Source organism: Danio rerio, chromosome 13 (assembly GCF_049306965.1).
Source record: "Danio rerio strain Tuebingen ecotype United States chromosome 13, GRCz12tu, whole genome shotgun sequence".
Taxonomy (NCBI): domain Eukaryota; kingdom Metazoa; phylum Chordata; class Actinopteri; order Cypriniformes; family Danionidae; genus Danio; species Danio rerio.
This window is the reverse complement of record NC_133188.1, coordinates 4,013,182-4,029,879: the sequence shown is the minus strand read 5'-3', so window position 1 is coordinate 4,029,879 and position 16,698 is coordinate 4,013,182. Positions and strand designations below refer to the sequence as shown.

Here is a 16,698-nt window from a genome sequence, read left to right as displayed (position 1 = left end):
ACACACACTCGTCACAACTGCAACCTGCTTTAAAGTTTCATTTGTTTTTTAATTTCCCCCACAAACAAAATTAATCAGACAGAAGTAATTAAATACACCTGTCTCCGTGGTAATAGTTTCCATGGTAATCGGTTTTTGATTCATTGCAGCAATATGTATCTGTGCCTTTCAGACTAGTTTTCCATTCCATGACAAGCTGAAGGGAAAATGCTGATAATATCTCAACCTTGTGAAGCCTGATGTAGAAAGGGATTGTCAGAAAAGGGTATTTTAATTTAACATAATGGCGTATTGGACTTTTAGACTCTTATCTTATGATTTGTTTGCATAATCAAGTCCAGTAATGGCTCTTTTCCACTGACTAGTACAGTACAGTTCAGGTCGTACTGGTCACCTTTATCAGGCTTGCGTTTCCACTACTACGGGTACCCTTTTGGTGGGCATGGTGTATGACAATGTTTCAGTCGACGTCATTCTCGCTAATGAAAATGTCTACAGTAAAGCTGGACGGGTCGCTTACACGTCATATGAGAAGCACTTCTCACAAAACAGACACTTTATACACACAAATACTTCTGTATAAATGTTGTATAAACATTAGTTGATTATAACTGCAGATCAATGACTGTCTGTAATTATATTAAACAAATAAATAAATGCAACATATATGAACACATACAGCCCCTTAAAGGGTCATGAAACACCAAAACACATGTGTTTGAGCTGTTGACAGTCGTATATGTGTCCCACACTGCTAAAAACACTATTAGGACACATATTTCACTAAAGAGTGTAAATTGGTTGTTTTTGCGTTATTTCAAGCAAATTCGTACTTCCAATTTGAAACTAATTTTTGAAGCTGCGTCACGGTCATGACATAATAGCGTGTATTCCAGCGTGCAGACTGGACGTCTGTGCCAGAGTGAGTCTTATTACATCTTACAGTGTGATGCATTAATGCATGAGTAAAGCTTGGTTCAAACCAATCAGCGCGCTCTATTGTGCAACTTCATTAATATTCATTACTATCACCGTGTTTACAGGACAGAGACGCCACGTTGTGTTGGCAAAACAAGCGTGAAGTGTTGCTTTTATAGTTTGCTGCAGTGAAGTTTTGTTTTCATTTTCTCTCTGTGAGAGCTCAGACTCACGTGTGGATTAACAGTGTACGCGACGCGCGACAACAATAACTTACGTGTCTAAGGAGGATTATTGTTTACCTGAGAGCTGTTCTCATCTGCAAACGCTGAGATCCGGATTCGCTTGTAGTCTCCTCTTAATAAAGACGCGGCTCTAGTTGCTGGTGATTGTCCTGTCTCTACAGATTTGGTAAGTGAGCGACCAGTGCTCTTTGTTTATTCAGTTTGTTTGTATCGAACTAAGTTAACTATTGCACCGAGTCACCGAGTGTAAACACGTTAGCATCACAACCAAACTTTAACCATCGTGTAGGACACGCGGCTTTCTGACACTACCTGCCGTGTGCATCTAAGTTTCCGGGAAATGCTGAGGTTTTTTTTTCTCTCATTCGACGTGCGGTATCAATTGCATGAAAAATACACGCTTAGAGCAGTTTCTCGAATCAAATATCTCGTTTGTCGCGAGGGACATGAATGAATTCCCTGAATGAAAGAGCCAAACTGCAGTTAAAGTCCACCATTTATTAATTTGCCAAATAATTCAACTACAGATGTCCATGTAAACACAGTCACTTTCTCCCCTGTGTTTGTGTATTTTGACTCTGAAAGTCAGCGCGCCCAAATAGACACTCCCACTCCATCCCTCTTTTCTACCTCCGACACTCCCTCCTAAACAGAGCTGGACACGCCCACTTTTCTGACTTTTTCGAAAGTAGAGGTGTGAAAACACCCTGCTGAAACGAGGGGGTTTCATGGCCCTTTAAAGTCTCCGATATGTTACCAACTACAGAAGAACTACACACAGCAGACATTTAGTGCTTAATTGGATTCAAAAACAACACAAAATGTAGCCCACGGTCAGTGCAGACCTCTCATCTGTGTCTGCAATCTTCACCAGCACATGTAGCCTCTGTTAGAGAGTAATTCTGTCATTCTGAGTTCATATTAGTCCAAAAGGTGATGATAATAATTAAACATGGCAATTTGTTCACGACATGTTTGCTGGAAAAGTAATGTGCTCCTTTTTTCCGGCTTCTCATTTGTCTTTTCGCGCTTCATTCTGGCGTTTGTCAGTTTCTCACAGGATCGGGTTTCTAAAGCATGTTAAATAATTGAGCGCACGTTATTATCATGAGCTCAAAAAGTTCGTTATTTCAGATATTTTCGCACGGTGAGCACAAGCGAGAAAGCGAAACCGCTCGCGTTTCATAAAAAACTAAGGGGCACAGGGTAAATCTGCTCTTCTTTTTGAATTTGTGGCTGTTCATCAAGATGACGGCAAGGTTTGTTTGAGCCCGGGTTGACCATGGCTCGTTTTTATATGTATATAATTCTGCTGTAATCGCTCGCTGTGTATTTTGAACATGGCGGTTCTTTTGTTTTCATTCTGGCTTGTTGCTTAAACGAATGACGTATCTCAGTAAACTATAGCGTTCAGCTGCGCGTCTAGCTCTGCCTTTTGGTACCCTTTCTCTTGTTTGCTACCCTTTTGAAAGGGTGCCAAAAAAGTGGTTCGGTTCGGTATGTCTTTTGACAGTGGAAACGGCCATAAAAGCGTACCGAACCGTACCATACCATACCACTCAGTGGAAACCGGCCATATATGTTCGTCTTAAAATATTACTAACTAGGGCTGCAAAATACTGATAAATATGCAATATTTCTTGCAATATAACATTTCCCTTGGAAAAAAAAAAAATTTATTAATAGGGGTGTCACGATTTTGATTTTTAATCGAAATCGATCAAAATTTATGCTCAATTTCGATTATCGAATCAAAAAACAGAATTTACGATGCTGCCACGCCCCCATGTCACGTCAGCTTGGCTTGCTAAGCGGGAAAAAAAACAGGCTTGTTGAAGTGCTTGTTAAACTGCAGAAGCAGGAGACCCGTCGACAGAACTTAAACCCTCTCCTCTTTCAATGAAGTCGCCGGTGTGTAAGCATTTTGGATATCCAGTGAGTTATGTTGACAACGTTCATGTTGTCGACAAAAAAAAACACAGTTTTGCAAGCTCTGCTATGTACGTATTAGGGTTCGTCCGATAGACAACACCGGCATCGCGATCCTCCGCCCGCCCCCGTTGCAAATCCGCCCGCGAAAAGTACACACTCAGGCCCTGTTTACACTGTCTTTGTTTTAAATGGCATTTTAGAACGACAACGATTTGACATCCACAGTGGCGTGTAGCATTTCTGAGCAGCCCTTCTTCCTCTCTACCTCTGACACACACACACAGACACAGACGCACACACACAGCCATGGGCTCGAGACTGCGGGTACAGGCAGTCAGAGGATCAGTAGACTGCTTCAATCTTTCACTCACTTGTACTTAGTCATTTTAGCGCACACCTCAGATACTGTTGGCTGGTTCCAACGCCATTATACTAACACAGATCACTGCCTATTCACGAGTCCCGCAGAAAAAGTGATTGACAGGTGGTAATTATGTGTGTATCTTACCTTTATTCATTTACTGTATGATTTGTTTATGGGTAAAACAAAGACCATCCAGGTCCGATAGTTTAAACGGTAGGCTACAAATAATTAATTGGTCATTAATTAATTAATTATTCATAATCGAAAATCGAATCGAATCGTGCCTTTAGAATCGAAAATGTAATCGAATCGAGGATTTGGAGGATCGTGACACCCTTAATTATTAATCATGATTTCCACTACATTCATTCCTCCATGGCGGGGCGCCACATACATAGCTACATTACAGCTTCTCATTCAAAACATTCAGTTGCTGTTTTTTTAATAGTGGGTAATAATCGCACCAAAACATATTAAAAGGTAAGAGATTTATAACAGCGCCAACTTTTCTGTAATCGTAGTAGTGCTGTGTGTTATTGGTTTAACACTTTAAGGTGACTGACTGACAGGTGCGTGATGCATGAGGCTATTAAACACGACATAGTTTTTAGTTATGATGAACACAGTTTCCATATTTATACTTTATAGATAAAGTTCTGTGGCACTGTATATTACTGGAGTTATGCATCAAATATAAGCTCCAAACTTGTTTTGTTGATTGAGACATGTTGAATTCATCTTTCATCATTTGCAATGTTTCCAAATTACATTATTTATAATTTATCTTACCAGTTTTTATGTTTACATTATGCTGTTTTCTGTAGCAGTTCATAAATATAAGGTATAATTAAGGGTCTAAGGCGAAGTAAAAAAAGAGAAAAATAAATTGTATTCAACATCTTTAGTTTATTCTCTTAGGTAAGGCGAGATCTTCTCCTAAGGTTAACACTTAGAAGCAAGATGTACTTTATGCATTATTAAGCTTGACGCATTGGAATCAGTTCTCCATATCAACCAATCACCATGACAAGGAGTCAGTACTCGGCTGCAGAAATCCTGATCAGTAGGGATGCTTTTAACCTCGCTGAAAATAAGTCAGATGACAAAAGGCATGTTGTAAAATGTGTACTAAGATTTTATTGTTGATGATTTATAATCCCTGAAAATGGGTATAGAACATGTCAATGTGGTCATATTATTGGCCCATGAACATTTCCTGCTTGTTATCAAACTATTTGATTACTCTAACATAAGGCACTTCAATCATAACTTCATGTTTAAAGCAGCTATCTTGATATTATTGATCAATATGTGGACCTTTCTGGATTCTCTGCAGCCATGGAAAATAAAAATGTAAAACAGGAAACACGTTAGGACCATTGTTATTGTTTACATTCTTTAAAATGGTCTATGAAGGATGAAACTATAAGAGACCCTTCAAAGGCTGCAACAGTGTACAGGGCAAGAACTAGGAAGCTAAGGTTACACGAGGGTGTTGTAAACGTCATGATGACTGAGTCAGTGTCGCATCAGTTTCTCCACGTTTTGGCAGATGCTGTTCGGCGGCAGCTGCCCGTTGCCACATGCGCAGTGTGCAGGCAGAGAGAGCGACTTCAGGATCAAACGTCTGCTACACATTGAGCTGACAGCGGCCAGACACAACCACTGACTCCTCTCAATCTGTCACACACATACACGACAGCTACTTCTGTGACTCAGACTGTCCCCTCCTCTACTCTGTGTGTGCGTGTGTGTGTGTGTGTGTGTGTGTGTGTGTGCTTATACAGATTCATTAGCCTCCCTGTAGATTCTTTCCCCCAATTTCTATTTAACGGAGAGATTTTTTTTCAACTGATTCCTAAACATAATAGTTTAAATAACTCATTTTTAATAACTGATTTATCTTTGACATGATGGCAACACATAATATTTGACTAGATATTATTCAAGATACTAGTATTCATCTTGAAGTCACATTGAAAGTCTTAACTAGGTTAATTAGGCAAGTTATTGTATAAGAGTAGTTTGCTCTTGACAATAGGGATGCAACGGTTCTCGATTAAGCAAAAGTATCGCCCAGTTGTAATCCCACGATTTCCCTGTGATTCATGGTTCAGAATATGCATTATTAATATTATTTTGTCAATAAAAACAACTGCAACAAATTAGTCAAACACGCCTTTGTACGCTTCCGATTACCTTTCCCATCCATTGCACGTGCGGAGACCTGTCCAGTCACCTCTTAGTATGTAAATCTATTGTTGACATCTCATTTCTTCACGTGTCAGTGTGTGCGTGGAGTTTCTGTGGGTTTCAGCATGGTAAGTGAAGGAGATAAAGCGCAAATGCGGAGGTGAGGCCAAATCACAGCGCATTACTGTCAGTGTTTTAACAGACACTCGATATAAATTCAGACAGACACAGAACAGGGGGGGCCCAATTTGGAGCACTCACTCTCGACCCCCGGGCTCTGGTTGGGAAAATTCCAAATTGAACCAAAACAATCGATTACAATTGGCTTAACATTGGCAATCAAAATTCAGAACGCTGCAAAAAAAAGATCTGTGATCAGTGGTAGCAGCCAGATCGAGGTCCGTGTCCAGACCCAGAAGCATCCCATGCGGACGCTGACATACTGCAGGTCTGCTACTTCAGTCCTTCTGGATGCTCTTCTGATCGTTTCCGCTATTCACTCTGTTTACCCGCTGTCTGCTAGAGCTGCACAATTAATCGAAAAAAGATTGCGATCCCGATTCAACCACCTAGACCAGGGGTGTCAAACTCAATTCCTGGAGGGCCGAAGCCCTGCACAGTTTAGTTCCAACCCTGCTCCAACACACTTACCTGTAGGTTTCAAACAAGCCTGAAGGACTCAATTAGTTTGATCAGGTGTGTTTAATTAGTTTGACACCTGTGACCTAGACGATCTTAATCCAGCATTTCTACGATTCTGCCAATTTTAAGTTCAGGGGAGAAGTAACGGCGGCTGCAGGAGTCTTTTCATTGTTTCACACCCGTTGCTTAGCGACATGGACACCTCTAAATGATGTTACAAGAGTCACATACTGCATTTATATGGTATAATTCACCCAAAAATGTAATTTTTGTCTTCATATAATGATGTATTTGCGGCCGGGAAATCACTTTCATCAAGCGTGCACATCATTTCAAGACTGCGACAAGCATTTGATATGTTTTTTTCTTTCATAGCGAACACACAGTTGTGCGTGAAAATAAATTTTTACAGTGTAAATAACTACTCTAGCCTATATAATGTTGATTTTACTAGTGAATTAAATGGTCTAACAATGTTTTTAATGACAGATTGCACGCATATATCTCAAAAATAATTCAACATCATATTTGTTATAAGTAGAAGAAAATTATGTTTAATTATGTACATTTTTCAAAGTGCCCTATTTTTATTTAAATGAATGCGAGAACATGCAAATCTACAGTCATATGGGTAATAACTTTGACTTCACTTGTACATGTTTGTGAGTGTGTGTGTGCACATTTTGTTAATCTCTGACCCGGAGCCCATGTGACCAGTGCCGTGTTTGCCAGCATTCGAGGAGCAGAGGGGCTGATGGGATTACATGGCGATCAACAGAGCTGGATTTAGGCCTTTGTGGGGGAAGCTGTCTTTGTGTAGACATTGCGCACTGAAGACCAGAAGAAAGCTGCATCACTGTTGGTGCTAGATTAGTTCCATCAAGCTGGCTTGTGGAAATCTGTCATGCTTCGTTGATGTTTGAAGTGCATTAAACACAAAGTTGTGATTGCGATTTTTCAACCAGTCGAGGTTACCCTCTCTACCTAGTTGTTTTAGTAGTAGTTAAAGGGGTGGTCCACTATAATATCATATTTAAAACTTTAGTTGATGTGTAATGTAGCTGTGTGAACATAAACAACATCTTTCAATGATATGGGCGCACCCTTGTAGAAAGGGTGAGGAGCTCGGACTAGAGTCGCTGCTCCTCCACATCAAGAGAGGTCAGCTGAGGTGGCTCGAGCATCTGTTTGGGATGCTTCCTGTATGCCTATCTAGGTAGGTTTGCCAAGCATGACCTACCGGGAGGAGGCCTCGGGAACCCTGGAGGCACTATGTCTCTCGTCTGGCCTGGGAACACCTCGGGATTCCTCCGGAGGAGCTGGAGGAAGTGTCTAGGGTTCTTTCCTAAGACTGCTGACCCTGCGAACCAGCACTGGGAAAAGCAGATGAAAATTAATGAAACTAATAAATGACTATAAACGTGACATGGTTGTTAGACTTGCACTTGTTTGTGCTGTCAATTTGCTTGTGTTTTTATAGGCCTATTGTTGCGTTCGCCACGTTTGCATTGCATTTATAACCACCTTCGTGGAATTTAGGGGTCACGAGTCACTGGCATTGTTATTTTAGGGGTCGCAGGCTGAAAAGTTTCAAATAAATTGATGGCATTACCTTCCTTTAAAGGGGTGGTCCACTACGATATCATATTTTAAACTTTAGCTGATGTGTAATGTAGCTGTGTGAACATAAACAGCATCTCTAAATGTAAAATGCTCAAAGTTCAATGCAAAGGGAGACCTTGGTTTTTACAGAGTTAGCTTAGCAAAGCCTACAATGAACGAATTTTAGGGACTACAAAAAATACTTCCGCCCCCTGTTAGATCACAAAGGTTTGTTTACTGCGCAACCACACTGTGCATCTAGGGGCCGTGGCCAGAGGCGCTGTAACGTTATAGCAGAGGGAGAAAATGCCATCCTGCTGTTAACACAGTGCTGTTTCTGTATTTGGGCTTACAAATGACTCGACCCAAACACAGAAATATGGAGTAACTACAAGGAGACGCTGTGAACTCTGAGCCACGACCTGTAAGTGTTTTTATCTGTTAAAACTAATCATGACATGTACAGTGTCTAGCGTTAACGATGTGTTGTAGCAAAGATGTAAACAACAGGAAATGATGTTCGCCACCGCCAACGATTTAGCTAAAAGTCCATATTTATCAGTCAAACTGCTGTAAACACACACACACACACACACACAGCACAGCACGTGCGTCTCTCTCTGTGTGCGACGGCAGTTTCTCTATCGGCAGCTTTTCCGTGCGTTTTACATCTCAGACAATGAAGTCGCAAAAGATAAGTGAAAGACTCATGTTACTTACACAGGCATATTCCAGATATGAGTGAAAAATACAGCAATGCTCTCCTATCTGGAGTGTAGCACCAAAACAAAGTTCAATCAAGGCTCACACAGGTCTCATCCCACATCTTGTGCTTTATTCTGTCAGCAGCGTCACCACAGAAAATAACTTAATCCGAGCATGAGAGAAAAATAAAAATAAACATCAGTCCTGCACACATGCGCTTCTCATGTTACAGGTATAAACACACACACATAAGCACACACAATGACACACAAACACTCTCTTAAAGAAGCCGCATCCCAATTTCACTCATTACATACTTGTTGACTGACTGTTCACACAAAACGCACGTGCTTGAACGAGCGTGACGTGGAGCCGATCCGCGAATCGCAGCACATTATGGCGATGACCAATCAGAGTCACTTGAGGGCGGGCCTTTCAGAGGAACTAGGAAATATGACAGTCGTTTTCATGTTAGCTGAGTAGCTGTGTATAATCAAAGTGAGATATATGAAATAATAACATGATTTCCTTCAAGTGAAACATGAGCACACGTTGCTTTGCATCTTATAAACACAACCAAGCCTTAAAATTACTTTCTGGACCACCCCTTTAAGTAATCTCACTCAATTAGGCCATTAAAATGATGGCCCTTATTAAAAAAAACTCTTGTTAGTTCGTCAGTGTGATTTCCCAGTAATTCTAGATCATTTCCCATCATGTTGTGTCCTGCTGCGCAAAGGCTCCGCTATACATAATGGCAAGTTTTACGCCTTAATCTGATTCCGATGCTTTCATGCTAGTCAAAAGCCAGACGCCATTAGCCAAAGTGCAGGCCTGCTGAGCATGAGCGTCTGGTCTTCAAGTGAAGTATGGGAAGAGTTTCTGAAAGGCTCTTTGAGCTTTAAGCTGCTTTTACAGCGAACTTGGGGTTTCTTCAGCCAGCGCTAAATCATGTGCTAAATCTACATTCTTGATTAAAGGATTGCACCTCTCTGAACACTGCAAATGTTTACTGGCATCAATCACAGTGATGGGCCTGGGAAAAAGAGGCTGTTGTCTTTGAGACCTTCACAGTCTGTGTGTGCGTGTGTGTGTGTGTCGTGTTTCTTCTTATCTTGTTTTCCAAAGGAGCTGTACAGGAATTCAGAACAGCAGTCGTGCTTCGCTAAAACAGCCGTGTAATTGATTTTCTGGGGGGTTTTTATTGCTCGTGCAGTATTTTCTTCGACGTGGTCAGCTGGCTCCTCGGCTCTAAGCAGAGTTAAGTGGATTAGATGGCATTCGGTGTTTGTTATTGCATTTTTTATGCATATTTAAAAGATTAAACTTTTTTTCTAAATTGTTAGCATCAAGTCTAATCCATGCCCTTAGCAGTATGTGTGTCTAGCTCATGTAGGAATTAAGAGTTTGTCAAGTTCCAATACTACTCCCTTTGGATTTCAGCAAAGCTATAGAATACACGTTTTGTTTTGAATAGGGAAAGGTGTAATGCTGCAGTCACTCTGCGAAAAGGGGCGGGATTAAAGAAAATGATTAGCCGTTAAAAAAAGCGAGCGATTGGTCCATGTTTTAAATTGCTGTCCAGAGAGGTCCTATTTTGATCTTTGATTGATTTCACGCAATCATGTGATGCGATTTTGCAGGTCAGAGGTCACCAAGCTTGAACTTTCTAACGCAGTGAACTGCGAAACCACCGGTTTGACACTTTCACGTGCGTGTGAATGGAAGTCTATGGGGAGAAAAGTCCAGTGTGACCTCAGCTTAACAGTCAATTTGACGAATGAAGCCCCGCCTTCTAGTATAAGAGCCAATCATTGATTTCCTGGGAATATTTTATTTATTTATTTATTTTTTTAGTGTTTGGTGTTTTGGTTTGGTTTAGTTTGGTTTTAGCTTTAGTTTGCTTTGGTTTTGTTTGGTATAATTTCGTTTTAGCTTTAGTTTGCTTTGGTTTTGTTTGGTATAATTTCGTTTTAGCTTTAGTTTGGTTTGGTTTAGTTTAGTTTGGTTTTAGCTTTAGTTTGGTTTGGTTTAGTTTAGTTTGGTTTGGATTTAGTTTAGTTTTTGGTTTGGCTTCTGGTTTTGGTTTTGTTTTGTTTGGTTTTTGGTGTGGTTTTTGGTTTGCTTTGGTTTGGGTTTGGGTTGATTTGGTTTAGTTTGGTTTTTGGTTTGGGTTTAGTTTGGTTTGGGTTTTTGGTTTGGATTTTAGTTTAGTTTGGTTTTTGGTTTGGGTTTTAGTTCAGTTTGGTTTTGGGTTTGGTTTGATTTTTGGTTTGATGTTTTTGGGTTTGGTTTGGTTTAGTTTTTTATTTTATTTTAATTTTAAATGTATTTTTAAAAAAATTTTTTTGGTTTGGTTTTTGTTTTGTTCCTTTATTCATTTGCTATGTTTTTACAACAGTGGGTTTTTTATTTTAATTAGTTTTTTCTAGTTTTATTTTGTGTTGTTTTTTAATAGTTTTTTTGTTCTTTTATCATGCAGCCCTATTGGAAATTATTCTTATTTTTATTATTATTATTATTGTAAATTAAGTATAAAATAACAAATAATAATTGATTGAACGCTAAAATATTTTGTTATTCCTTTTGTTATTATTATTATTATTAATAGCAATATTATTATTATTATTATCAGTAGTATTACTATTAAAGTTATTACTTCATTTAAATAATATTTTATTTTATATTGCAATTTATTTAATATTGTATTCATATTCATAATAAAAAATACATTATTTTCCAACTGCTACTTGTTTTTTTTTTTTTTTTTTTCTCATTGTATACTTAAAAGTAAGAAATTATCACTTTTGTTTGAGCGTTATGTTGACTAATGACTTTTTAAAATGTATTGCTTAGTCTTTTTACTCTTCATCAGTACCAGACAGTAAGAATAAAATACCCTGGTCTCAAACTCTGCAGGCAAATCTTCAGAGTGGATCTGCTTAGACAAGAACCGGCTGGCAAAGAAAACACTTGCTCTCGATTCACCCTCACCATCACACACATACACAAACACGTCATCTCGGACTCTCTGCTTGTTCTTGCCATTTTTCTCCCCCTCCAAAACCTCACAGAAGCTCGTCATGGGCCCGGCAGTTTGTTTGGTGTGCAGCGTCCAGGGAATATCAGCCTTTCCGCAGTGCTGTCCTTCACATCCATTAATCAAGCCCGCTTTCTCCTGAGCACACCTTAATTAGCATCTAACCGCTTTATGCCCATGCCCAGGCCCACGGGGACCGAAGGGGTCGACGCTTTACTGAGCGAATCACTGAGTGTGAATGCAAAACACTGAGGCAGACGTTCATTTGAGACACACTCCGACTGTCCCTCGGGCCCTGCCGAGTCTTCGCTGACACTTAATCCCAGGCCCGGATGATTGGCAGCCAGTGACGCTTGTGTTTTTCCATCCACCTGCTTTTGTTTCAGGTCATCGATAGCCCTGAGGTGCACATGCGGAGCGGGAGGACGAGGAACGAGACGTGCGCTAGATTGAGTTTCCGGAGGGACCCATTGGGGCGATGAGTCTGGAGAAGACGGCATCACACGCCAGGTGAGCGACCACGCCATACCATACTGGGTTTTGATGCTCTTCGTGTAACTGTGTGTCTTGTGGTGCTCGTTTTAGCTTGTAGATTATTATGTGCTTCAGTGTGTTTGTTCTGAATGCTCCTGTTGAAACTGTCCAAACATGTCTACTGGAGTTTGTTTGATACATTCAAAAAGCCTGTTTTTTGTTTCTTTAAGTTGGTAAAGTTGAAAGTGCAGTTCATATAGCTGACTGTTTGTATTAAAAATAGGCTGTCCAGGGGGTCTTAAAGTATTACAATTTTAATTAAATGCACTGATATCGAATTTTTATTGTTATTTCTTTTGCGTAGCTTGTCAGTGAATTGTGCGTAGTAAACGCTGCTCAATCTGAAAGCAGCTGCAGGAGATTTACTACTGGTTACAGAGCCGTTTGTTCTGCTAATAGGAGCATTAAAATCTATCGATGTGCTTCCCTGAAAAGATGTGCATGACAATCACAGCTTTCGCTAAATTGTGAGTGCAACATTTATTACTTTATTATTTATGTTGCTTTATCATGCAATCGTTTAATTGTTATCTTGTAATGTAATTGTATTTCCTGTAATGTTCGTTATTGCTTGTAGAGCAGGTGTGATTTTAATTTCGTTTACTGGACCTCAATCATTTAACAAGCATTTCGAGGCCTAGCAAATTTACGTTTTTAGATTTGACAGGGTCGAAAACAACTACCGCTAAGCCTAGTAGACCATGCGTGAGAATTGGTGTCCCGAGTTCGAATCCTGACTTGTATAAAAATTCTGAACTTGTGATTTGATCTCTTATAATTATGTTAATTTGTTTGACTATAACAACTCGTATTCATTTACAAATATTTATTCATTCATTTTGATGACAGACCGCAATAAAGAACAGAGCAATAAAAAAATAAAATATAAATGACTATAGATGCGCAATATATAGAACGCAATATGTCTATATATTGTCAGGAACACAAATCGCTCCAGTAAATCATGTGGTTTCTTCATTATATGTTAGGTATAATTCCTTAATTCACATAACTGTACCTTTGTTGAAGTCGTTTTAGAGCAATACCTAAAAATGACCAATAACTGTCTCTTTAAAGGCAGGTATTTTTGAATCGTTGAACTCATAGCTTCTACGGTTTTAGCGTTTTACGAAGCTTTGTTTTGCTCACCACTAATAATGGCATGTCTCAATGCCATCCAGAGTTTCTCGCCAGATGTTTCAGAACAATACCAAAAATTACCACTAAGGGTCACTGTAGATATAGGTTTTGAAATGTAGACACATAGCTTCGATTTCAGCGTTTCACGAAGCTTCGCTTTGCTCACCACTAATAATGGCACGTCTCAATGCCATCCAGAGTTTCTCGCCAGATGTTTCAGAACAATACCAAAAATTACCACTAAGGGTCACTGTAGATATAGGTTTTGAAATGTAGACACATAGCTTCGATTTCAGCGTTTCACGAAGCTTCGCTTTGCTCACCACTAATAATGGCATGTCTCAATGCCATCCAGAGTTTCTCGCCAGATGTTTCAGAACAATACCAAAAATTACCACTAAGGGTCACTGTAGATATAGGTTTTGAAATGTAGACACATAGCTTCGATTTCAGCGTTTCACGAAGCTTCGCTTTGCTCACCACTAATAATGGCACGTCTTAATGCCTTCCAGAGTTTCCTGCCAATTGTTTCAAAGCAATACCTAAAAATGACCACTAATGGTCACTGTAGAGACATGTTTAAAAACGTTTTGAAACGTCTACACATAACTTAGACGGTTTTAGCGTTTCACGAAGCTTTGCTTTACTCGCCACTAATAATGGCATGTTTCAATGCCTTCCAGAGTTTCCCGCTAGTTGTTTCAGAGCAATACCAAAAAAAGACCACTGAGGGTCACTGTAGTTACAGGTTTTAAAATGTAGACACGTGGCTTAGACGGTTTCAGCGTTTCAAGAAGCTTCGCTTTGCTCACCACTAATAATTGAATGTCTCGATGCCTTCCAGAGTTTCCCGCCAATTGTTTCAACGCAATACCTTAAAATGACCACTAAGGGTCACTGTAGAGACATGTTTAAAAACGTTTTGAAACGTCTACACATAGCTTAGACAGTTTCAGCGTTTCATGAAAGAAACTTGTCAGAGAGCAGATACGAGATTCAGCTGTGCTCTTTATTTTCTGTCTGATTCAGGCTCAAACTGATATAACTAACAGCAACTCTGACTGACAATATTTACACAACAGAGGCAAAGCATGTGCTAGTAAGGCTCTGTTGTGGAGCCAATCTTCGAATCACAGGATAATATGTTAGCTGACCAATCAGAGCCTCTTGAGGGCAGGCTTTCAGAGGAACTAGGAAATATGACAGTCGTTTTCATGTTAGCTAAGTAGCTATACATAATAAAAATAAAAAAATCTAAAAAAAAAAAACGTGATTTTTTTTTTTTTTTTACAAATGAAGCATGAGCACACACCATAAACACAACCAAGCCTAAAAAATACACTCTAGACCACCCCTTTAAAACCAAGAGTGTCTTGCTGTACTGTTTTTGTAACAAATGGAATGCAGATCACAGTTGTCTCCTCCACTTTATGGCAGATCCAAAAAAATGGTCCGTGACTCAAAAACCATAATGTGATCTGAACTATGAGATTTGTGATCCATTACACCCCTAGTCATTAATATCAATTTTGTTTTTATTTTCCATGCAACCCTAGTTTTGACATAATAGAGTGGATATTAACGTTTTCCCTACAATAAAATGACAGAAAAAGGCGGAAATGTCTGCATTTTCCAAAATCTTTTTTCTCAAAGTGTGAGAGAGTTCAACATGAGCTATTCCGACTCGACAAGTGGATCAGGGACTTACTCTAATGAGCAGAGCTGTAATATTCACCGCTGTTCAAGATCCTGGAAAATATATGGCCTTTTTTCAGATTCATAGATATATGAACTTTACTGTGTGTTAAATTATTCACCAGAGGCCTGAACAAAAGTGAGCACGGGCCAGTAGAACTGGGCCCGGCTCAGGTGCTTGTTAATAATGAAGTACTGGAGCCTCTGTGGATGTGTTTCTTTTAAACCGTTGTGTCTCTCACTCAATGCTGTGGCCTCAGAATAGCCGTGACAGACACACTGAATCACTCCTCACTGTCCGGATGTGGATTGTTTGAAGGTCACACATGGATCACACATCTCCTGTTGCTGTAAGATCTTCATGTTGATTGTTTGGCAAGGTCAAGCCTGAAAATGTGTGTGCGCGTGTGTTACCCTGTAGTGGCCTGTAGTTAGACTGTAGTGTAGAATGTCTTTTAAATCTCTCTTGATTTAAAGGAAAGTAGGTACCTTAATGGATCTTGAAACTAGGGCTGCAACTAACGATTAATTTTAATAATCGATCAATCTGAAAATTATTTTTTTAATTAATGGATGAATCAGTTTAAAAAAAAAAAAGCATTCATTTCCTACCCTCAATTTAAAAACAGAACTAACATTTTTATAAAGCACACAAAGATCTTGTCTTTAAACATCCCTGAGCTGTTAATAATAATAATAATAATAATAATAATAATAATAATAATAATATTCATTAATTCATTTTCTTGTCGGCTTAGTCCCCTTATTAATCCGGGGTCGCCACAGCGGAATGAACCGCCAACTTATCCAGCAAGTTTTTACGCAGCGGATGCCCTTCCAGCCGCAACCCATATCTGGGAAACATCCACACACACATTCATACACTACGACAATTTAGCCTACCTAATTCACCTGCACCGCATGTCTTTTGACTGTGGGGGAAACCGGAGCACCCGGAGGAAACCCACGCGAAGGCAGGGAGAACAAGCAAACTCCACACAGAAACGCCAACTGAGCTGAGGTTCGAACAAGCGACCTTCTACTGCGCCACTGCCTCGCCCAATAATAATAATAATGATAATAATAATAAAAATACTAAATTAGTAGTTTTGTCCTGTTGTCCAGTAAATAATATTTGACCAGATATTTTTCAAGACACTTCTATACAGCTTAAAGTGACATGTAAAGGCTTAACTAGGTTAATTAGGTTAACTAAGCAGGTTGGGGTAATTAGTAGGGTTGGGTACCGAAACCTGGTGCCATTATGGTATCAGTACCTTTGGAACCGGTATGCACCGGATCAAATCAGCATATGAATTTCGGTGCCTAATTTCGGTGCCGCAACAAGAACGTATAGCTGGTCGCCCACCAGAAGTGCTGCTCAGCGCCATGAATTCGCAAGTCAGCGGCTGTCAGCGGCTGTCCGCGGCGCCCAGGCACGACTCATGACTGTTCATATTTCTGCCATTAACATTAACCTTAAACTTATTATAAATATATATTTATATCGTTCGATTATAATGAAAAAAAAAAAAAAATATATATATATATATATTGTGGCAAAAAGGTATCGGTTCAGGCACCATTTTGGCACCGGTACTGTTTTAAAAGTATCGATTTAGCACCGGTAAAAACCCAAACGATACCCAACCCTAGTAATTAGGCAAGTTATTGTAAACTGATGGTTT

The 16,698-nt window shown here is 39.6% G+C and overlaps 1 protein-coding gene across 6 annotated transcripts in view; it reads left to right on the top strand.

The window, feature by feature from the left end:
* The window catches only part of tjap1 (tight junction associated protein 1 (peripheral)), a 155,632-nt gene that overhangs the window by 38,054 nt on the left and 100,880 nt on the right, over positions 1-16,698 (top strand). For all 6 annotated transcript variants that reach the window (NM_001365539.1, XM_068212900.1, XM_068212899.2 and 3 more), the window contains exon 2: positions 12,028-12,151. The gene's annotated coding sequence lies outside the window, so the exon portion shown is untranslated. The remainder of the gene's footprint in view (positions 1-12,027; positions 12,152-16,698) is intronic.